This window comes from Talpa europaea, assembly GCF_964194135.1.
Source record: "Talpa europaea genome assembly, chromosome: 8".
Classification (NCBI taxonomy): domain Eukaryota; kingdom Metazoa; phylum Chordata; class Mammalia; order Eulipotyphla; family Talpidae; genus Talpa; species Talpa europaea.
The window spans coordinates 122,357,145-122,377,820 of NC_140075.1; the positions used below are offsets into that span (position 1 = coordinate 122,357,145).

The following is a 20,676-nucleotide window of genomic DNA, read 5'->3' on the forward strand; positions in this document are numbered from 1 at the left end:
ACGAGGCTCAGTGTCCAAGACCCACCCAGCGCTGGGTGTTGTCCAGGCAGATCTTGCTCTTATCTTTAGCCACACCAGCCATTGGCCTAAAGAAGCCCCAGGTCAGGGTCATGCAAGGGGACCCCGTGATGGCGCGGACCCCGCCCGACAAGTGGAAAGCACCTGCTCCTGGACGCTTCCTCCCCGCCCTCTCTCCTCGACGCTCCCCTGCCCTCTCTGCCCTGCCCTCCTCAGGCCTCCTCCTCCCTCCCCCACAACCCTGTGCCCAGAGTCAGACAGTCTTTGTCTCCGAGAACAGTTTATTGCACTGGGAAGGTCCATGTGGGAGGAGGGGCCGCTGAGCAGGCTGGGGGGCATCTTCGGGGCTCCAGGAGGCTCCTCCCTGCAAGCACAAGAGGGCTCAGGGCCTGGGGGCTCCTGGGGGTGGGAGGCGGACCCCAGCACCGACTGGCCAGGGTGCCCTGGGCTCTGACCCCAGGTCTGCCTGCATCCCGGTGCCTGAGGGGTCATCTCTGGGGACCCACCATGAAGTGGGGTCATCTGATCTGGGAGCCGAGGCCCTGCAGTGTGAACCCGCTGTGCCTCCCGGCCACCCACCTGTGCCCAGCGGGCTCCCGCTCAGTACTGGGGACCTTCCCTGCTGTGGGGGGGCGCCCGGACGCTCGTCACGGTCAGTGCTGTGCTGTAGAGGAGGCTCAGCAGGAAGAGGGTGAGCAGCGTGACGGTGGTGGGCCACAGGCTGGCCCCTGGCGCGTCCTCCTCCAGGCTGTCCTGCAGCAGGTCCAGCATCACGCAGAGGGGTGACTTTGAGTTGTCTGGAAGACACACCGCATCCTGTGTGGGGCTGCCTGCCCGCCGCCCGCACTGGGCCCCTCTCGGGCAGTGCCTCAGGCCCCGGGACAGAGGCTGGGACCTTGAGCTCTGGAGACGCTGCAGGTCCCCGGTGTCTGAGATCTTGGGGAGGGGCCTGGCCTGGTGGGTGACACGGCCGCTCGAAGGAGAGCCTGGACCCAAGGCCTAGTCTACACAGCAAGCCCTCACCAGGGCCCGGGGGCTCCTGGGGGGTAGGAGGCGGACCCCAGCAGACTGGCCTTGTCCTGGACCCCGAGTGGGGCCAGAGGACCAGACCTGCCTGTCACCACGTGTTCCCGGCTGGGACCAGACCTGAGTTAGTAGTGCAGTGTCTCGGGGGCCAGAGGCGGGTAACCAGGGTCTCTGTTGCCCCCCCAGGGGATGAAACTGAGAAGCTGCAAGAAGCCCAAGGGAAGCCAAGGAGGGCCGAGGGAGCGAGGGAACGGCAACCAGCACGGGCAGTCCTGACGCCCCAGGGCCAGGGCTGCGGGATTCATGTTTAACGGGATTCGGATCTGCTTGTCATATAAAGGCACGCACAATCATTAACCCACTCACCCTTTATCCACACCCCAACCCATCCACCATCCAGCCTCCATCCATCTTCCATCCATCATCCATCCATCCATCATCCATCCATCCATCCATTCTCCATCCATTCATCCACCCACCCATCCATCCATCATCCATCCTCCATCCATCCATCATCCATCCTCCATCCATCCATCCATCCATCCACTCACCATCCAGCCTCCATCCATCATCCATCCATCTGTCATCCATCCATCCATCCATCCTCCATCCATCCATCATCATCCTCCATCCATCCATCCATCCTCCATCCATCCATCTTTTTGTCTGTCCATCCTTCCATTCACCCATCTCCCATCTGTCCATCTACATGTCTGTCTGTCCTTCCATCCATTGTAGGTCCTATAATCTATCTGCCAATCTGCCATTGTCCATCTGTTGGTTTGTCCCCCACTCCCACCCAGGCTGGCTCTCCCTCTCCATCTCTTTAGGGTGCTCCTTTTTTGGGGAGGTCCGGGCCCCTGGTGGCTGTGGCTCCTTCCCTGTGCAGCCCTTTCTCATTAATCCACTTCTTAGTTCCCTTTGGTGACTCGACTCTCAATAGGGGAGCAATGGCCAGGGGTGGGCTCTCCCCTGCACCTGGCTGTGGGCACAGAGGAAGGCCAGGTCAGTGTCCTGGGGAGGCAGGTGTCTGGGAGGAGACCCTGGGCCTCTGCCCCTTGGTGGTGTCCTGTGCCAGGGTCCACAGCGGTCCTGGTGGTCCCCTGCCTGACGGCCGGGATCCCAAGCAGGAGCTGCAGAGCTGCCCTGGGGGAGCTGTCTCTGCCGCCTCCCCTGCCCTGCGCCCTGTCCAGGGTGGAGCTCAGATGTGAGTCTGGTGGCCGGCAGGGAGCAGGAGTCCCTGAGGGGCCTGGAACCCAGCCCTGCGCTGACCCCGCTGGGCACACGGGGACACTCAAGGGGAAACAGGCTGGGGGCAGGCAGGGGCTCCACTTGTGTTTCTGGAGCTGAGTCTGGGCTGGCAACATCGCGGACCTGCAGGGCTCAGCGGTGTGCCTGTGTGTGCAAGCACCTGGGAGGGCGCCTGTGTGTGCGTGTGAGCACCTGGGAGAGTGTGTGTTTGTGAGCACCTGTGTGTGTGAGCACCTGTATGTGTGCCTGTGTGCGCAAGCACCTGGGAGGGCATGTGTGTGAACACCTGTGTGTGTGTGTGTGACCACCTGGGAGGGTGTGTGTGAACATCTGTGTATGTGTGTGAGCAACTGGGAAGGTGTGTGTGTGAACACCATGTGCTCTCACACACAGGTGCTCACACACACACACAGGTGCCCTCCAAGCTGCTCTCTCACACACACACACACACAGGTGCTCACACAACACACACAGATGCTCACACACACCCAGGTGTGTTTGTGTGAGCACCTGGGAGGGCGTGTGTGAGCATCTGTGTGTGTGTGTGAGCACCTGGGAGGTTGTGTGTGTGTGAGCACCTGTATGTATACCTGTGTGTGTGAGTACCTGGGAGGGCGTGTGTGAGCACCTGTGTGTGTGTGAGCACCTGTGTATGTGAGCACCTGTATGTGTGCCTGTGTGTGTGAGCACCTGGGAAGGTGTGTGTGAGCACCTGTGTATGTGTGCATGTGAGCACCTGGGAAGGTGTGTGTGAGCATCTGTGTGTGTGTGTGTGAGCAACTGGGTGTGTTTATGAACACACCTGTGTGTGTGTGAGCACCTGGGAGGGCGTGTGTGAGCATCTGTGTGTGTGTGTGAGCACCTGTGTGTGTGAGCATCTGGGAGGGTGTGTGTGTGAACACCTATGTGTGTGAGCACCTGGGAGGGCATGTGTGAGCATCTGTGTGTGTGTGAGCACCTGTATGTGTGCCTGTGTGTGAGCACCTGGGAGGGTGTGTGTGAGCACCTGTGTGTGAGCACCTGTTTGTGTGTGTGAGCATCTCTGTGTGTGTGCGTGCGAGCACCTGGGTGTGTGTGTGTGAGCACCTGTGTGTGTGTGAAAGAGCAGCTGGGAGGGCACCTGTGTGTGTGTGTGAGCACCTGTGTGTGTGTGAGAGCACCTGGGTGTGTGTGAGCATCTGTGTGTGTTGTGTGAGCACCTGTGTGTGTGTGTGTGAGAGAGCAGCTTGGAGGGCACCTGTGTGTGTGTGTGAGCACCTGTGTGTGAGAGCACATGGGAGGGTGTGTGTGAGCACTTGTGTGTGTGAGCACCTGTGTGTGTGTGTGAGCACCTGGGAGGGCGTGTGTGAACAGGTGTGTGTGAGCACCTGTGTGTGTATGTGAGCAGCTGGGAGGGCACCTGTGTGTGTGTGAGAGCACCTGGGAGTACATGTGTGAACAGTTGTGTGTGTGTGTGTGAGAGCAGCTGGGAGGGCACCTGTGTGTGTGTGAGCACCTGGGAGGGCGTGTGTGAACACGTGTGTGTGAGCACCTGTGTGTGTGAGCATTTGTGTGTGTGTGAGCAGCTGGGAGGGCACCTGTGTGTGTGAGCACCTGTGTGTGTGTGTGAGCAGCTGGGAGGGCACCTGTGTGTGTGTGTGTGTGTGAGCACCTGTGAGTGTGAGAGCACCTGGGAGGGCGTGTGTGAATACGTGTGTATGAGCACCTGCGTGTGTGTGAGCAGCTGTGTGTGTGTGAGCACCTGGGAGTGTGTGTGTGGGCATGGGGGGGCGTGTGCGTGAGCACCTGGGGGCGTGTGTGCCCGCGGGGCGTGGGGGAAGCCTGGCCTGCACCCCGTCTGCGCCTCTCCCTGCCCCCCGCCCCGCCCCGGGGCACTTTCCTAGCACAGGTGCTGGCGCCGCGCCTCGCCGGCCACCCGCAGCCGCGCACACTCCCGCGCACACTCAGACTCGCGCGCACACTCCCGCGCACACTCAGACTCGCGCGCACACTCCCGCGCACACTCAGACTCGCGCGCACACTCCCGCGCACACTCAGACTCGCGCGCACACAGGCTCCCGCAGCGCAGGGCCCGCGCCAAGCTGGGCAGGAAGCTCGGGCGCCCGGCCCGGAGGACGCGCGGCGGCGGCACGACAAGCGCAGGCTGCTGCGGCTGGAGTTTATTGCGCGGCTCAGTAGCAGACCCCGTCCGCCTCCGCCACGACCACGGACACGTTGACGTGGGTGGGTTTACCCGCCATGCGGTCGATGGTCTTCATGGTGAAGCCCTCCTCCAGCGACTGGTGGCCCACCAAGCAGGAGAAGTTGTCCCCCTGCCTCCAGGCCTCGGGGTCCACGCGCAGCAGGCTGGTCACGGCGTAGGTGTCCTTCTGGCCGGGCTCAAGCTGGGCGCCAAAGGTCAGGGAATCCTCCGGGGGCAGCTCCCGGCCCGCGTGCTGCCAGCGCACCAGCACCTGCTTGGGGCTGAAGCCGCGGACGATGCAGGTGAGCGTCACCTGCTCCTGGAGGCTCAGCTCTTCCGACGGCGGCGGCAGCAGGTGCACCTGGGGTACGTGGATGGGGCCTGCGGGTGGAGAGGGGGGTCAGGGCCTGGCAGGTGGCAAAGGGCCCCGCCCCCACCCCAGGGCTGGAGGAGGCCAGTGAGGGCCCCTGCGGGCAGGGCTGGGCCTGGCGCACCTGCGGACTTGGAGATGGACTTGCTGAGTGGCTGCTGCAGCTCAGGGTGGGAGGCGGTGCAGGTGAAGGTCTCCTTCTTGTTCCAGGGGTCGGCGCAGCCAAGCAGGTAGCTGGACACTCTGTAGCAGCCGCAGGAGTCAAGCTCGGGCGTCCCCTGGACGACATTTGTCCCGCCCAGGGAGTTCCAGGTGAACGTGGCGTTCTTGGGGTCCCTCAGGCCGCTCAGTGTGCAGGTGAGGTTGGCCTCGGACTTCATCAGCAGGTCCTCGAGGGCGGGCTCCTGCAGCGCCAGGCGGGGCTGGCAGGTCTGTATGGGGCACTTTGGGCACGGCTCTGTTGGAGCAGAGAGAGAAGGGGGTGGTCAGTACCCCTGTTCCGTCCCTCCCCTCCCACCTGCCCCCTCTGCAGCCGGGGCCGGGCCCGGCTCTGACCTCGGCAGGTCACGTCCAGGGTCTTGCTGAAGCCGTAGTGCTGCACTTGGCAGTGCATGGTGCCGGACTTCGGGCACTGTTTGGTGGGCGCCACCAGTTGGCTGCTCATGGTGTACAGACCCCCGGTGCCGGGCTGCGTGGGCACGAAGTCCCTGATGGTCACATCATTTCCGCTGTGGTCCCAGGTCACTTTGGCGGGCAAAGGGATGAAGCCGCGGACCAGGCAGCCGATGACCACGGACTCGGCCTTCTCCGAGTCGGGCAGTGTCAGCGGGAAGACGGTGGGGTTGGTCTTGGTCGCTGCAACACAGGGGCCCTGTCAGACAGTGGCCTGCGGAGGGTGGGGCCGGGGCCGAGCCGCTGCCCTTGGGGCCGCTGCGCCACACTGGAGGACACCAGCAGACAGGGCGAGTGACCGGCCCAGGCCACCATGCTGCACGCTGTGCCCAGGGTCAGGGCGGGTGCGGGCTGCACACTGCTTCCGAGAGGCCCCTGGGCACCGCCCCTGCCTGGGCACAGAGCCCCGGGCAGCCATGACGCTCCCTCTGACCAGCTGGTTCTGCCAAGTGCTTGGGCCTCAGGGCCCCAAACGGGGGTAGGGCTGCCTGGGGGGCCTTGAGGGGGCACAGTGCTCGCAGGTCCCTGGCCCGCCAGGGTCCCAGTCGCCAGCCACACCCACCCAACCCAACCCAACCCAACCCAGCTCAGCTCACCCAGCTCAACCCAACCACGCTCAGCCCGTCCCGACAGGCAGCCCCAGAAGCCTCGGCCTCTCAGGCCCCAGAGCCAATCCAGCCTATCATCTGGGTTCTTTCCTGAACACTGCGGCTCTGGGAGTGTTCTGCCCGCACCACCCCATTATCCACCAACACTGACAGCATAAGAGTTATGCACCCGCAGGCTGCAGAGCTTCATGTATCCCAAGATGTGCAGGGGCACTAGGAGCTCTGCCATCATTTATCAGTACCCAGCCCAGCCCAGCCGCGGGCAGCCCACTCAGCTCAGCCCCTTTCACCTCAACTAAACCCAGCTCAGCCCAGTCCACATCAGCCCAATTCAAATCGCTCAGCCCAGCAAGCCCAGCTCGGCCCAGCCGAGTTCAGTTCAACCCAACCCAGCTCAGCTCAGTACAGCTCAGCTCACCCAGCTCAACCCGACCCAGCTCAACCCAACCCAGCTCACCCAGCTCAACCCAACCCAGCTCAGCCCAACCCAGCTCAGCCCAGCCCAGCCCAGATCACCCAGCCCAGCTTACTCAGCTCAGCCCAGCTCAGCTCACCCAGCTCGGCCCAACCCAGCTCAGCCCAGTTTAGCTCACCCAGCTCAACCCAACCCAACCCAGCTCAGCTCACCAGCTCAACCCAACCAAGCTCAGCCCAGTTCAGCTTACCCAGCTCAACCTAGCTCAGCTCAACCCAACCCAGCTCAGCCAGCTCAGCCCAGTCCAGCCCAGGTCAACCCAACCCAGCTCAGCTCAACCCAGCTCACCCAGCTCAACCCAACCCAGCTCAGCCCAGCTCAGCCCAATCCAGCTCAGGTCAACCCAACCCAGCTCAGCCCAGCTCAGCCCAGCTCAGCCCAGGTCAACCCACCCAGCTCAGCTGATCCAGCTCAACCCAACCCAGCTCAGCTCACCCAGCTCAACCCAACCAAGCTCAGCCCAGTTCAGCTTACCCAGCTCAACCTAGCTCAGCTCAACCCAACCTGGCTCAGTCCAACTCAGCCCAGGTCAACCCACCCAGCTCAGCTCAACCCACCTCAGCTCAACCCAGCTCAACCCAACCCAGCTCAGCCCAGCCCAGCTCAGCCCAGCTCAGCCCAGCTCACCCAGCTCAGCCCAGCTCAGCTCACCCAGCTTAGCCCAACCCAGCTCGCCCAGCTTACCCAGCTCAACCCAACCCAGCTCAGCCCAGTTCAGCTTACCCAGCTCAACCTAGCTCAGCTCAACCCAACCCAGCTCAGCCCAGCTCAGCCAGCTCAGCCCAGCCCAGCTCAGCCCAGGTCAACCCAACCCAGCTCAGCTCAACCCAGCTCAGCTCAACTCAGCCCAACTCAACCCAGCTCAACCCAACCCAGCTCAGCCCAGTTTAGCTCACCCAGCTCAACCCAACCCAACCCAGTTCAGCCCAGTTTAGCTCACCCAGCTCAACCCAACCCAACCCAGCTCAGCTCATCCAGCTCAACCCAACCAAGCTCAGCCCAGCTCAGCTCACCCAGCTTAGCCCAACCCAGCTTGCCCAGCTCACCCAGCTCAACCCAACCCAGCTCAGCCCACCCAGCTCAACCCAACCCAGCTCAGCCCAGTTCAGCTTACCCAGCTCAACCTAGCTCAGCTCAACCCAACCCAGCTCAGCCCAGCTCAGCCCAGCCCAGGTCAACCCAACCCAGGTCAACCCAACCCAGCTCAGCTCACCCAGTTCAACCCAACCCAGCTCAGCCCAGCTCAGCCTAGCCCAGCTCAGGTCAACCCAACCCAGCTCAGCCCAGCTCAGCCAGCTCAGCTCAGCCCAGCTTAGCCCAGCTCAGCCCAGGTCAACCCACCCAGCTCAGCTGACCCAGCTCAACTCAACCCAGCTCAGCACACCCAGCTCAACCCAACCAAGCTCAGCCCAGTTCAGCTTACCCAGCCCAGCCCAGCCCAGCCCAGGTCAACCCAACCCAGCTCAGCTCAACCCAGCTCAGCTCACCCAGCTCAACCCAACCCAGCTCAGCCCAGCCCATCTGAGGTCAACCTAACCCAGCTCAGCCCAGCTCAGCCAGCTCAGCTCAGCCCAGCTTAGCCCAGCTCAGCCCAGGTCAACCCACCCAGCTCAGCTCTCCCAGCTCAACCCAACCCAGCTCAGCTCACCCAGCTCAACCCAACCCAGCTCAGCCCAGTTCAGCTTACCCAGCTCAACCTAGCTCAGTTCAACCCAATCCGGCTCAGTCCAACTCAGCCCAGGTCAACCCACCCAGCTCAGCTCACCCCAGCTCAACCCAACCCAGCTCAACCCAACCCAGCTCAACCCAACCCAGCTCAGCCCAGCTCAGCCAAGCCCAGCCCAGCCCAGCTCACCTCAGCCCAGCTCAGCCCAGCTCACCCAGCTCAACACAACCCAGCTCAGCCCAGTTCAGCTCACCCAGCTTAACCTAGCTCAGCTCAACCCAATCCAGCTCAGCCCAGCTCAGCCCAGCTCAGCCCAGCTCAGCCCAGCTCAGCCAGCTCAGCCCAGCCCAGCCCATCTCAGCCCAGGTCAACCCAACCCAGCTCAGCTCAACCCAGCTCAGCCCAGCTCAGCTCAGCCCAGATCAGCCCAGCCCAGCTCAGCTCAACCCAACCCAGCTCAGCTGAGGTCAACCCATCCCAACCTAGTTCAGCTCACCTAGCTCCACCCAACCTAGCTCAGCCCAGCTCAGCTCACCCAGCTCGGCTCACCCAGCTCAGCCCAGGTCAATCCAGCCCACCTCAGCCCAGCTCAGCCCAATTCAGCCCAGCTGAGCCAGGTGAGTTTAGTTCAAACCAGCTCAATTCAGCCTCAGCCCAGACCAGTTCAGTTCAGTTTGATGCAACCCGGCCCATTCCGCAGTCCTGCTCAGCCCAGTCAACTCAGCTCAGTTCATCCTGCCCCGTCTCCCAGTGTACCCCATGGCCCACCCAGTCACCCTGTCTCCCAGTGCACCGTGCTGAGGTCAGGAGCCTCCTGTGCCTTGGGGTCCTGTGTCCGCCTGGCATCCCTCCCCATGTCTGCTCCCGCCCTGTTCTTCCTGGGGTGCAGACTGGCCTGGCCGAGGAGAGGCTGGGGTGGGAACCCCCAAGATCCACCCGTCTGGCTGCTGACAAGTCTGCTGGGCTGAGAGGCCAGGCCTCCCGGGCCAGTGTCCCACGCCGCAGGTGGCCTGCTCGCCTGTCCAGAGAGGAGTGAGCTGGGCCGGGGGCTGGCGAGGCTCTGGGCCGGTCGCAGGCGAGGCTGGGCCTGCTGGGGCTCCCGGGAGAGCCGCGGCTGTCTGGCCCCCTCGGGGTCGCTTGCCCACTTCCTGCCCCGCCGGCGTGGCCGCCTCGCCACGTCATGTCTGGTCTGTGGTCTGGCTGTGGTGGGGCCAGGTGTGTGTGGCCGGGGCCAGGAGGCCGGGAGTCTGCCCGGGAGGCCACGAGGCTGCATGTGGCATGGGCTGTGCTGACGGGCAGCGGGGCAGCCTCGTGGGCATTGCAGCCACAGGACCCTGGGTCAGGAGTGGGGGCAGGGTCCCGAGCGGGCTTACCTGTGCCGTCTAATGGGCTAGGGTGGCTCCATGGGGTCGGCCGCCTAGGCCTGGGGCCTGCTGGCTGGGCAGCCGGCAGCCTCTGTGGCGTCACTGGGCCTGCCTGGGCTCTGCAGACATGCTGAGACGCTGCCGGGCACCAGGGCCAGACCCCTCCTGGGTCTGCACTGTGCCCACCCACGCATTCACTTCTTTGGCACAGAAGCTCTGGTGCCAGCAGGTCCGGAGGCCATTGGCAGAGCCGCACACGCAGGCGCGGAGACCCTGTGCTGGGTGCATGGCCGGCCAGTCCTCCCCAGGCGCTCAGCTGGGCCGGCCTGGGGCGGGGAGGAGGTGGCCAGAGGAGGGCATCTGGGCAGTGCCCACTGGGCGGACACCCCCAGGTGGTGTCAGCCCTTGGGGCTAGACGGGCGGTGCCCGCAGCACCCCCTAGGCAGCTGTCCCAGGGCCGCCTGTGACTGTGGCCTCTGCCACCCTCTAGGTGGGGCCTCACGTCTCCCTCCGCCGGGGACTACCCCTGTGCGAGACGGTGCGGGGTTGGGCTGTGAGCCCAGCAGGCCGGCGAGGGTGTCCAGGCAGCCTGGGAGGTCCCGCTGGTCACGGAAGACCTTGTGGGAGGCTTGGGGCCGCTTCCCCGGGACTGTGTGTCTGGGTGTGAGTGAGTGTGGGTCTGAGTGCAAGTCCTACTGTGAGTCTGAGTGCCCGAGTGTGAGTCCGAGCGTGAGTCCACGCAGCCTGCCCTGGCACGCCCTCCCCGTGCCGCCTGGCACCTGTCTCCAGATGGGCTGCAGTCCCCGGCGGCGGCCGGCAGTTCTGGGTATTGGTTCTGGGCGGGCTCCGGCCCCAGCCGGCCTCAGCGGCGACCTCAGGCGCTGGTCCCCCCCCTTAGCCCGGGTTTCCTCATGACTGAGACCCTCTCGCTGCCGTCACCAGCCCCTTTTTATTGGCTCTGAGCGCTCCTTGTCCCTCGGGTGCCCACAGCCTTGGGGTGTCTCCCTCGCTTGTGCCAGCTTCACAGAGGCCCTTGGGGGTGGGTCTGTCCAGCAGAGTCCGTCGTTCCTCCTGAGGGCGGCCACAGCCCAGTGTCCATCCCCATGGTGGCCTCTGTTGCTGGCCCCGAGCTTCCTTCTGAGGTGCTGGCCTCGCTGCCCATGCATGGGCTGGCTGCTGGGTGTGGTGACCGAGTCCAAAGACTGACGCTGCCCTCGGGACTCTGCAGCCTGTCCGTGGACCTGACCACAGGAGCAGCCGGAGGTGTTGCTGCTACTACACGTGGGCAGGGGTGTCCATCTGGGCTGGGGACCTGACGCGGGCTGAGCGGGGCTCCCGGGCCCCAGGGTCATAGGGATGCCTGAGGCCAGCTACCTGGGTCCACCAAGTTGCCCCCCACCAGTCCAGAGCCTCTGCCTCCCACCCCCACGACCCCCCCAGAGGATAGCCGGGGAGGGCTGGGCACCTGGGGCAGACCCCTGGGGTGTGTTCTGCTGTGGGAACCCCTCCAGCTGCCCAGGGGCCTGCCGGTCAGCCTGGGCAGGGGAGGAGGCAGGGGCAGGGCGGTCAGCCTGGGAAGCGGGGCAGGGATTCTGGGCTGGAAGGTGACCCGAGTGGAGGTTCTGAGCCCACAGCGAGGGGCCTGGGGCGCTCGCCCCGGGGCTCAGCGAGACGGGTCCTCCCCAGGGGCCAGGAAGCCAGGTGGGCGGCACCCTCGCCTGTTCCGGTGGTGCGGTGGGGTGGGGGCTGCAGTGGCGTCTTCCAGGCCGGCCGGACCACCTCAGGCGCAGGGACAGAGCAGGCAGCGGGGGTGTTGCGGGGTGCGGGTGGCCGCGGGCCGCACGTTGGTGTAGTCGTGGGGGCCTGGAGGCCCGTCCTGCTGCTCGGCCGCCAAGACCCAGCTTACCTGCGGGAGCGCGTGTGAGACTCGGCCGCCTGCGCCCGCCCGCCCCGCCGCCCGGGCCGGGGCCCACCTTGAGCACGGTGACGGCCGCGCCGTAGGCCACGCTGAGCAGGAAGAGCACCGCGAATACCCGGAGGCCGGCCCAGGCGCCGTCCAGCTCCTGGCCCTCAGGCTCCTGCACGCACAGCTCGGCGAGGTCCAGCTCTGCGGCGGAGACGGGGTCAGCTCCGCTCGGCCAGCCTCAGGCTCTGCCCGCAGACCGGGGCCCTGCCTGCCTGCTCCCTCCTGGCCCACCGGCCCCAGGCGGACTCCTGCCACGCCCCCGCTCAGCCCCACAGGCCCCGGCGCTGGCCACTGGCCTGGTGGCACCGCCACGGCCAGTGGGAGGGTCGTGGCTCCTCAGCTGGCCATCGCTGGTGGCTGAGGGGCAGCCCAGCCCTGGGCCTGCTTGGCTCTGTGGATCCCCGCCAGGTCCTGGCCCACCTGGGCCGCCTCCCCAGGGGCCCCTGGCTCCAGCAGGGGCCATCAGCGTGGCCCTCGGCCATGGGGCTGGTGTGGGGCTGCATGTGGCCTGGCGGTCACCCTGCCTTCCCCGCATGTCTGTGTGTCCACGTGTCCATGTGTGTCTGTGTGTGCCCATGTGTGTCTACGCGTCCATGTATGTCTCTGTGTGCCCGTGTGTCCATGTGTGTCCATGTGTGCCCAAGTGTCCATACGTATCTGTGGGTGCCCATGTGGCCACATGTGTCCATGTGTCCATGTGTGTCCATATGTGTCCGCATGTCCATGTGTGTCTGTGTGTGCCCATGTGTGTCCATGTGTCCATGTGTGTCTGTGTGTGCCCGTATGTCCTTGTGTGTCCACGTGTGTCCATGTGTCTCTGTGTGTGTGTCTGTCCATGTGTCTCGGTATGCCCGCGTGTCCATGTGTTTCCACGTGTGCACGTGTCAGCATGTGTATCCATGTGTCTGTGTGTCTGTCCCTGCTGCACTGCTGGGGTTGGGGCTGGGCTGGAGTGGGGTCCGGTGGGCGGCTGGGCTCCGGCTGGGCTCCGTCTGGGCTCCGGCTGGGGTGGCCGGTGTGTCTGGGCTGCTGGCCAAGGTGCGGCCGGGGCTCAGGGGAGCACTAGGAGGGCTGCGGCCACCTGTGGTGCCAGGGGTGCTGGGTGGCTGTGGGGCCGGGTGTGTGGGGGTGCTGGGTGGCCGTGGGGCCGGGCGTGTGTGGGGCTGGCCGGTGTGAGTGGGTGGGCGTGGGCACAGCAGGCAGCGGGATGGATCCTGGGTGGATGCGGGGTGGGAGGCAGAAGGCAGAGGGGGCTCTGATGGGGGCTCCGCCTGGCCCCAGGCACCGGGGGTGCTGCGGGACCAGGGGTGGGGCACCAGGTCTGCGTGGGGGTGTCTGACCTGCCTTTGGGGCTTGACTGTGACCAGGGGTCAGCAGGGCGCAGGGGGCGGAGGCCAGGCCTCTGGGGCCTCCGTAGGGTCTCCGGGGTCCCTGCCCCGACCTCCCTCTGCTCTCAGGGCAGCAGGCCTCACAGGGGTGGGGCGGGGGCGAGTCTTGGCCCACCCTGCCCCTCTCCTGGGCCCCTGCGCAGCCCCCCCAAGAAGGGCCTGGAGCATCATGCGGCAGACTGTTTATTGGGGCGTTGCGCAGCAGGACGCGGTCCTGGTGGCGTCATTTACCGGGGGGCTTGGACAGCGATTTCTCCAGGATCCTGGTCGTGGGCAGGGCCTCGTGCACCACGCGGCAGGTGAATCTGTCCTCCTTCTCCCAGGCGGCCCGGCTGGCCTCCAGGCGGCTGAACACGAAGAAGGCGGGGACGGGGCCGCCGGTCCTGCGGGGCCCCGTGGTGGCCTGCTCCTCCCTCGGGACGGGGCTGTCGTTCTGCAGCCACTGCACGGAGATGTCCGCGGGGAAGAAGTTCTGGACCAGGCAGGTGAGGGTCACCTTGTCCCCGGTGCCCTGGGTCTCGTCTGGCGGCTGGAGCACGTAGACCTCCGGTTTGGAGCGCTTGCCTGGGAGGAGGGGGGGTCAGCGTGCTGGTCACAGCCGGGGGTCTGGCCCCGCCCCGCCTCCCACCTCCCTGCCCGCCCCGCACCCGGCGCCCGTGTGCCCGCCCTGCGCCCACCTGGGGGCCTGGTGATGGAGCGCACGATCTCCCTGGGCAGGTCTGGGTGGCCCACTGTGCAGCGGTAGGTCTCTTCCTCTGTCCAGTCATTGATGTCCACCTCCAGGGTGGACGTGACGCTGAACGTCCCGTTGAAGTGTTTCTTGGTGACCGGCGGGTCTTGGCGCACGGGGGTTTTGCTCTCCCGGGACCAGGTCAGGGTCATGCCGTCGACCCCGGCCAGGTCCACCACCAGGCAGGTGATCTTGGGTGACTTGTGGACATACAGGTCCAGGGGGCTGGGTGGGATCACGTAGGCGCTCACGCCGCGGGGCTCGGACTCTGTGAGCAAGCAGAGGGGGCGTGAGGCTGGGCCCTGGCCTGCCCTGTGTGGGCCCCGGGGGTGTGGGGGCGCTGGTGGGGGCAGCGCTGGTGGGGACGCTGGGGAGCGCTGGGCGCACCTGTGCACTTGCGGGCTTCGTCCTTAAAGGTGTAGCCTTGGTAGGAGACCTGGCAGGTGTAGGTGCTCTGGGCCGCCCAGAGGCCCTGCGTGGTGTTGAGCTCGCTGTAGGTGGACGCCAGCTCGCCCTCCTGCTGCGCGGGGGCCGTGTAGGTGTTCAAGTCTTCGTGCTCATGCCCGTCCACCAGCCAGGTGACCCTGATGTGTGTGCCGGGGTAGCCGGAGACGAAGCACCGGAGCTGGATGGGGGTGCTGGTGTCGCCGCTGGGGTCGCAGGAGGAGTGGAAGAGCCTCACGCTGGGGCTGGTGAAGTTCCTGGAGCAGGCTGGGGCGCAGGAGGGCCGGGTGAGCCCCAGCCCGCCCCCCGCCCTCCCCCCCGCCCTCCCGCGGGCTCACCTGAGAAGGTCTCCACGCGTGTGGTGTCTTTGTAGGACACGGTGCAGGTGACCGGCTGCGTGGCCCACTCGCCGGACACGGTCACCTGGCTGGCGGTGGTGTAGAGGCCGGAGGCCTTCTGCTGGATGGCAGGAAAGGTCGTGGAGGCGTTCCTGACCAGCGACCCGGTGTCCCAGGTGATGTTCACCAGATCCGGAAAGTAGTCGGTGACCAGGCAGGCCAGCACCACGGAGTCGGGGGCGCTGTCCCGGCAGCAGGGCCCCAGGGGGAAGACCGATGGACCCTGCGGGGAAGCTGAGGGGCGGCGGGGTCAGTGCTGGCCTTGGGGCCAGGCTGCCAGCTCAGCCCAGGCCGAGGGTCCGCCCCTTGCCCTGGGGTCTGGAGGGCTGTGGGGGGCTCATGGTGGTGCACAGGGGTGCTGGACCCCTCCTGCAGTTCCTGCACCTCCCCTAGTGCCCCGATCCCCAGAGGGGCCCTCAGCTGCCCTGTACCACTGCCAGCACCAGCCACGGGCCCCCAGGAATGGCCACGCTGTCTCTTTGGTCACCCACAGACCTACTGGGGCTGGTGTCCTGAGCGCGCCGCGCCGCGAGTCCTGGGCTTTCAGCTGTCCGTCTGCCCCCCACTGGGCCCCGTTCCCTGTGGCCGGGGAGCCTCCCTAGCCCCCAAGGGCTTCTCAGGGGTGGCCCAGCACTCAGCCCCCTTCACCATGTGTCCCCCTGGAGGCCCCCCTCCCCCATGGCCCAGGGGTCCGCCTGCAGGCCTGGACGACCCAGCGGGGTCCTCTTCTCGCCCTCCTGACAGGCAAGTCTTGCAGGCGTCCCTGGCCGCCCGCCCTGGCCTCTTCCAAGCTCAGCTCTGTCCACTCTCCCCAGCTGCCCATCCGCCCAGCTCTACACCAGATGGCCCGTCAGGAGTGCCAGGCCCAGAGTTCCACAGTCCAGTCCAGACAAGCACTGACCAGCCGCTCCATCCAACCCAGGCCACTTAGCTCCAGACAGTGACCCTTGGGGAGTTCCAGAGTCCAAGAGCAGAAACCAGCCCAGCCCAGCCCAGCCCAGCCCAGCCCTGTTCAGCCCAGATGGACCCAGCTCAGCCCTGTTCAGCTAGCTTAGCCCAGCTCAGCCCAGTCCAGCTCAGCTCAGCCCAGTTGGACTCAGCTCAGCCCAGCTCAACCCAGTGAGAATGCTTGTCCGCCAGCCCAGCCCAGCCCAATTCAGCCCAGTTCAGTGTCCAGCCCAGCCCAGTTCAGCCCAGTTAGACCCAGCCAGTCCAGCCAGCCCAGCCCAGCCCAGCCGGACCCAGGCCAGCCCAATTAGACCCAGCCCAGCCCAGCCCGACACAACTGAGCCCAGACTAGCCCAGCTGGACCAATTTAGCCCAGTTTAGCCCAGCCCAGCTCAGCTGGACCCAGCCCAGTCCAGTTCTACCCAGCCCAGTCCAGCCCAGTCCAGGTAGACACAGCCCAGCTCAGCTGGACCCAGCCCAACCCAGTGCTACCCAGCCCAGTCCAGCTTAGCCCAGCCCAGCCCAGCTGGACCCAGTTCAGCTCAGCCCAGCCCAGCTGGACCTAGTGCAGCCCAGCCCAGCCCAGCCCAGCTGGACCCAGCCCAGCTGGACCCAGCCCAGCCGGACCCAGCCCAGCCCAGCCCAGCCCAGCTGGACCCAGCCCAGCCCAGCCCAGCCCAGCCCAGCCCAGCCCAGCTGGACCCAGCCCAGTCCAGCCCAATTCAGCCCAGTTCAGCGTCCAGCCTAGGTAGACACAGCCCAGCCCAGCCCAGCTCAGCTGGACCCAGCCCAACCCAGTGCTACCCAGCCCAGTCCAGCTTAGCCCAGCCCAGCCCAGCTGGACCCAGCCCAGCCCAGCCCAGCCCAGCTGGACCCAGCCCAGCCCAGCCCAGCCCAGCCCAGCCCAGCTGGACCCAGCCCAGTCCAGCCCAATTCAGCCCAGTTCAGCGTCCAGCCTAGGTAGACACAGCCCAGCCCAGCCCAGCTCAGCTGGACCCAGCCCAACCCAGTGCTACCCAGCCCAGTCCAGCTTAGCCCAGCCCAGCCCAGCTGGACCCAGTTCAGCTCAGCCCAGCCCAGCCCAGCTGGACCCAGCCTAGCCCAGTTCTACCCAGCCCAGCCCAGCCCAGCTGGACCCAGCCCAGCCCAGCCCAGCCCAGCTGGACCCAGCCCAGCCCAGCCCAGCCCAGCTGGACCCAGCCCAGTCCAGCCCAATTCAGCCCAGTTCAGCGTCCAGCCTAGGTAGACACAGCCCAGCCCAGCCCAGCTCAGCTGGACCCAGTTCAGCTCAGCCCAGCCCAGCTGGACCTAGTGCAGCCCAGCCCAGCCCAGCCCAGCTGGACCCAGCCCAGCCCAGCCCAGCCCAGCTGGACCCAGCCCAGTCCAGCCCAATTCAGCCCAGTTCAGCGTCCAGCCTAGGTAGACACAGCCCAGCCCAGCCCAGCTCAGCTGGACCCAGCCCAACCCAGTGCTACCCAGCCCAGTCCAGCTTAGCCCAGCCCAGCCCAGCTGGACCTAGGGCAGCCCAGCCCAGCCCAGCTGATCTGGACCCAGTCCAGCCCAGTCCTACCCAGTCTAGCCCAGCCTAGCTCAGCTGGACCCAGTTCAGCCCACTCAGCCCAGCCCAACTCAGCTGGACCCAGCCCAGCCCAGCCCAGCCCAGCTCAGCCCAGCTCAGCCCAGCTGGACCCAGCCCAGCCCAGCCCAGCCCAGCCCAGCCCAGCCCAGCCCAGCTGGACCCAGCCCAGCCCAGCCCAGCCCAGCCCAGCTCAGCCCAGCTCAGCCCAGCTGGACCCAGCCCAGCCCAGCCCAGCCCAGCTCAGCCCAGGCCAGCTCAGCCCAGCCCAGCTGGACCCAACCCAGCCCAGCTGGACCCAGCCCAGCCCAGCTGGACCCAGCCCAGCCCAGCCCAGCTGGACCCAGCCCAGCCCAGCCCAGGCCAGCCCAGGCCAGCTCAGCCCAGCCCAGCCCAGTCCAGCTCAGCCCAGCCGGACCTAGCCTAGCCCAGTTCTACCCAGTCTGGTCCAGCCCAGCCCAGTCCAGCCTAGTTTGGCTGCTTGGGCAGCAGGAACCCCCTGAAGCCCAGCCCCGGCTGCCAGGTGCGGAGCCGCCCCCAGCTACGCTCGGCTCATGGAGGACCCAAGCCCACTGGCCCCACTCACCTTGTGTCCACCCTGGCGGCCGCTCAGGCCCGGACAGCCAGGCAGCACCCGCCGGTGTGCCCAGCCCGCCTCCCCCCTTGCTCACACCCAGTTAGGCCGGTGTGCGCCCAGCCCGCCTGCCCGCGTCCAGCGCAGAGCCAGCTGCCCGCGTCCTCCCGGCCAGCCCCGCACGGCCCGCTGTCCCCGGCAGCTCGCCTCCCGGCTCCGGCCCCCCCGTCCGTCTGAGCCACAGCCCCTCGCCTTGTCCAGGCCGGGCGGTGTGCCCACGAGGGCGGGGGCAGCTGGCACAGAGGGACCTGGTTTGGCCCACTCCAGCGGGCAGCCCAGCCCCTGCCCGGCCGTGGCCAGGCGCCGCGGGGCCCACCCGCCGCCGGGGTACCTGGGGGGCCGGGGCCTCCGTCCGGCGCGCTGCGTCCGACTGCCCGGTGGGCTCCCACGTGGCCAATCGCCCGCCAGCCTTGGCGTTATTTTTACGTCGGCCGGGGGGCCTGGGGGCGGGGGCCGCGGCTAAAAGCGGGGCGGGAAGCCCCGGCCTCGCAGGCCTGGAAGTCCCCGAGACTCTCTCTTCTCGGGAAGTCGCCGGCGCAGCGGGTCCCGAGGCCTCTCCTCTGCCCCGCCCGGCCCGGCCCCCCAGGCGCCCGGCGCTGCGGCCACGTGCTGGAGGCGGCCTGCTCCCTGCTCGAGGCCTGCTGCCCGGCCTCCTCCCCCGGCGGCCGGTGTCCAGAGGCGGGCGGCGCCCGAGGCCTGGAGCTGCAGGGGGCCTGGTGGTCTCCGCGGCGAGTCCAAGGCGCGGGCCTGGCCCTCCCGGGCACCCGCGGGCCCTGCTCGCCCACTCCCGGGCCTGGTCCCAGCCCCGAGGCCGCGCGCGCGGGGGCCCTGGGCCAGCGGGGTCTTGGAGACGGGTCAGCCCGGCCGGAGCCAGCCCCACGCGGGGGGCCGGGGCTGGGCCATCGGGCCTGGGGTCCCTGAGGCCCGCGGGCGCTGGCTGGAAGGAGGGGCTGCCCCGGGGAGCCACAGCAGAGGCCGGGGCAGCCGGGACCCGGAGGCCCACCGTCCCCGAGACCCACGGCCCCGACGGCCCAGTCTGTCCCGCTGCCCTGCCCGGGAGGCGGAGGGGACGGCGCTCCCGGGGGTGCCTGGATCTGGGGCGCAGGCCTGAGGCAGAGCCGTCCACGGCCTCCCGCGTGGGGGTGCCCCCGCTGTTCTCCCTGACCCGCGGGCCTCGGACCCTGTGGGACGCCCTGCCCAGGCCGGGCTGGGCTGCCGTGGGGGGACAGTGGGGGCTGCTGCCCTGGGTCTGCAGCCCCTGCCCGGCGGCCCGCCTGCTCCCTCCGGAGGCCTTGGTGCCCCCAGGTGCTGCCCACGCCAGTCAGGGTGCCCAGCCCCGGGGCCTCCCGCGGCCTTCCCGCTGCCCCCCCCCCCCCACCGGCGCTGAGGGCCGGCGGCCCGGCCAGGTCGCGGGCGCAGGCATGTCCGTCCGGAGCCCAAGCCCGGGACCGCGGCCCGGGGCTGCCTCTGCTGCGAGGGGCGGTCGTCCGACCACGGGGGTGTCGCCGTCCCCACGCCGGCCGGGACCCCAGGGCTGTGCTGACCCCGGCGGCCGTGGGGGGGGAGGGGGCTGCGTCTTGGGGCGCCCGGACCGCAGCGTCCTCTGTGCCCCGGGCCCCCCCCCGCCCCCCCCCGGCCCCCCCCCCCCCCCCCCGCGCAGCCGGGCGCGGTCAGGGGGGCGCCCCCCCCCACGCGGGGACACGCTCGCGGCAGCCCGGGGCGCCCCGGCCTCGTCAGGGCCCGGGCAGTGGAGGGAGGCGCCCCCGACCCGCGCCCCGCGGCTGGACGCCCCCGGGGGGGCCCGCGGGCTGAGGCGGGACGCGCGTGGCCACTCCGGCTCCGCGGCCCCAGCCCGGCCCCACGCGCGCCCGCTGCCCCCGCGCCCTCGAGGCCCCAGCCCCGCAGGCAGCGGCCGGCCGGGCCCAGCCCCGACAGCGGCCCCGGCCCCGGCCAGGCCCGGCGCCCGGTGGACCCGGCGCCCGGTGGACCCGGCGCCCGGTGGACACGGCGCCCAGCCTGGTCTGCGGCCGGACGGCAGCGGCCGGGGGCGGGACCCCGCCGGCCCCGCCCCGCCTCATCCCTCCCAGCCCCACCCCGCCCCCGCCCCGCCCCCGCCCCGCCCTGCCCCTCCCCGCCTCTTCCCTCCCCACCCCACCTCATCCCTCCTGCCCCGCCCAGCTCCGCCCCGCCTCATCCCGCCCCGCCCCGCCCCTCCCCGCCCCACCCCGCCTCCTCCCTCCCGCCCCTCCCCACCCTGCCCTGCCTCCTCCCTCCCGCCCCGCCCCGCCCCACCCTGCCCTGCCCCACCTCATCCCTCCCGCCCCTCCACACCCCGCCCCACCCCTCCTGCCCCGCCCCACCTCATCCCTCCTGCCCCGCCCCACCCCGCCTCTTCCCTCCCCACCCCGCCCTTCCCCACCCCACCCCGCCTCCTCCCTCCCGCCCCGCCCCACCCCGCCCCACCTTGCCCTGCCCAGCCCCCCCTCATCCCTCCCCGCCCCACCCCACCTGGCCCCGCCTCATCCAACCCCTCCCCACCTCACCCCGCCCCGCCCCTCCCCACCCACCCCAGCTCATCCCACCACACCCTGCCCTTCCCTGTCCCTCCCCACCCCACCCTTCCCCATCCACCCCTCCCCTCCATGCCCCTACCTGCCCCACCCCACCACTCCCCTCCCCACCTCTTCCCACCCTGCCCTGCCCCTCCCTGCCCTGCCCAGCCCCACCCCAGGATGCTGGGGCATGGATGCTGGGGTGCATGGATGCCAGGTGCTGAGGTGTTGGGGTGCATGGATACTGGGGTGCTGAGTAGTCAGGATGCTGGGTGCCCAGCTGCTGGGGGCTGAGGTGCTGGGTGTGGGTGTCCATCCTGGGCCAGGGCCTGGTGCTTGGCAGAGCCAAGGGACCAGAGTTTGGAGCTGGTGGCCGGTGGGCACGGTGGGCACGGTGGGCTGGCCGGG

The 20,676-nt window shown here is 68.1% G+C and overlaps 1 gene segment (V, D, J or C); it reads right to left on the reverse strand.

The window, feature by feature from the left end:
• Window positions 1–618: 618 nt before the first annotated feature.
• LOC311175479 (immunoglobulin heavy constant alpha 2-like) lies at window positions 619–12,061 on the reverse strand. The segment is given in 8 exons: window positions 12,019–12,061; window positions 11,606–11,739; window positions 11,450–11,538; window positions 10,135–10,289; window positions 5,403–5,702; window positions 4,972–5,304; window positions 4,529–4,858; window positions 619–815 (listed from the first exon to the last, which is right to left on the reverse strand).
• Window positions 12,062–20,676: the final 8,615 nt, after the last annotated feature.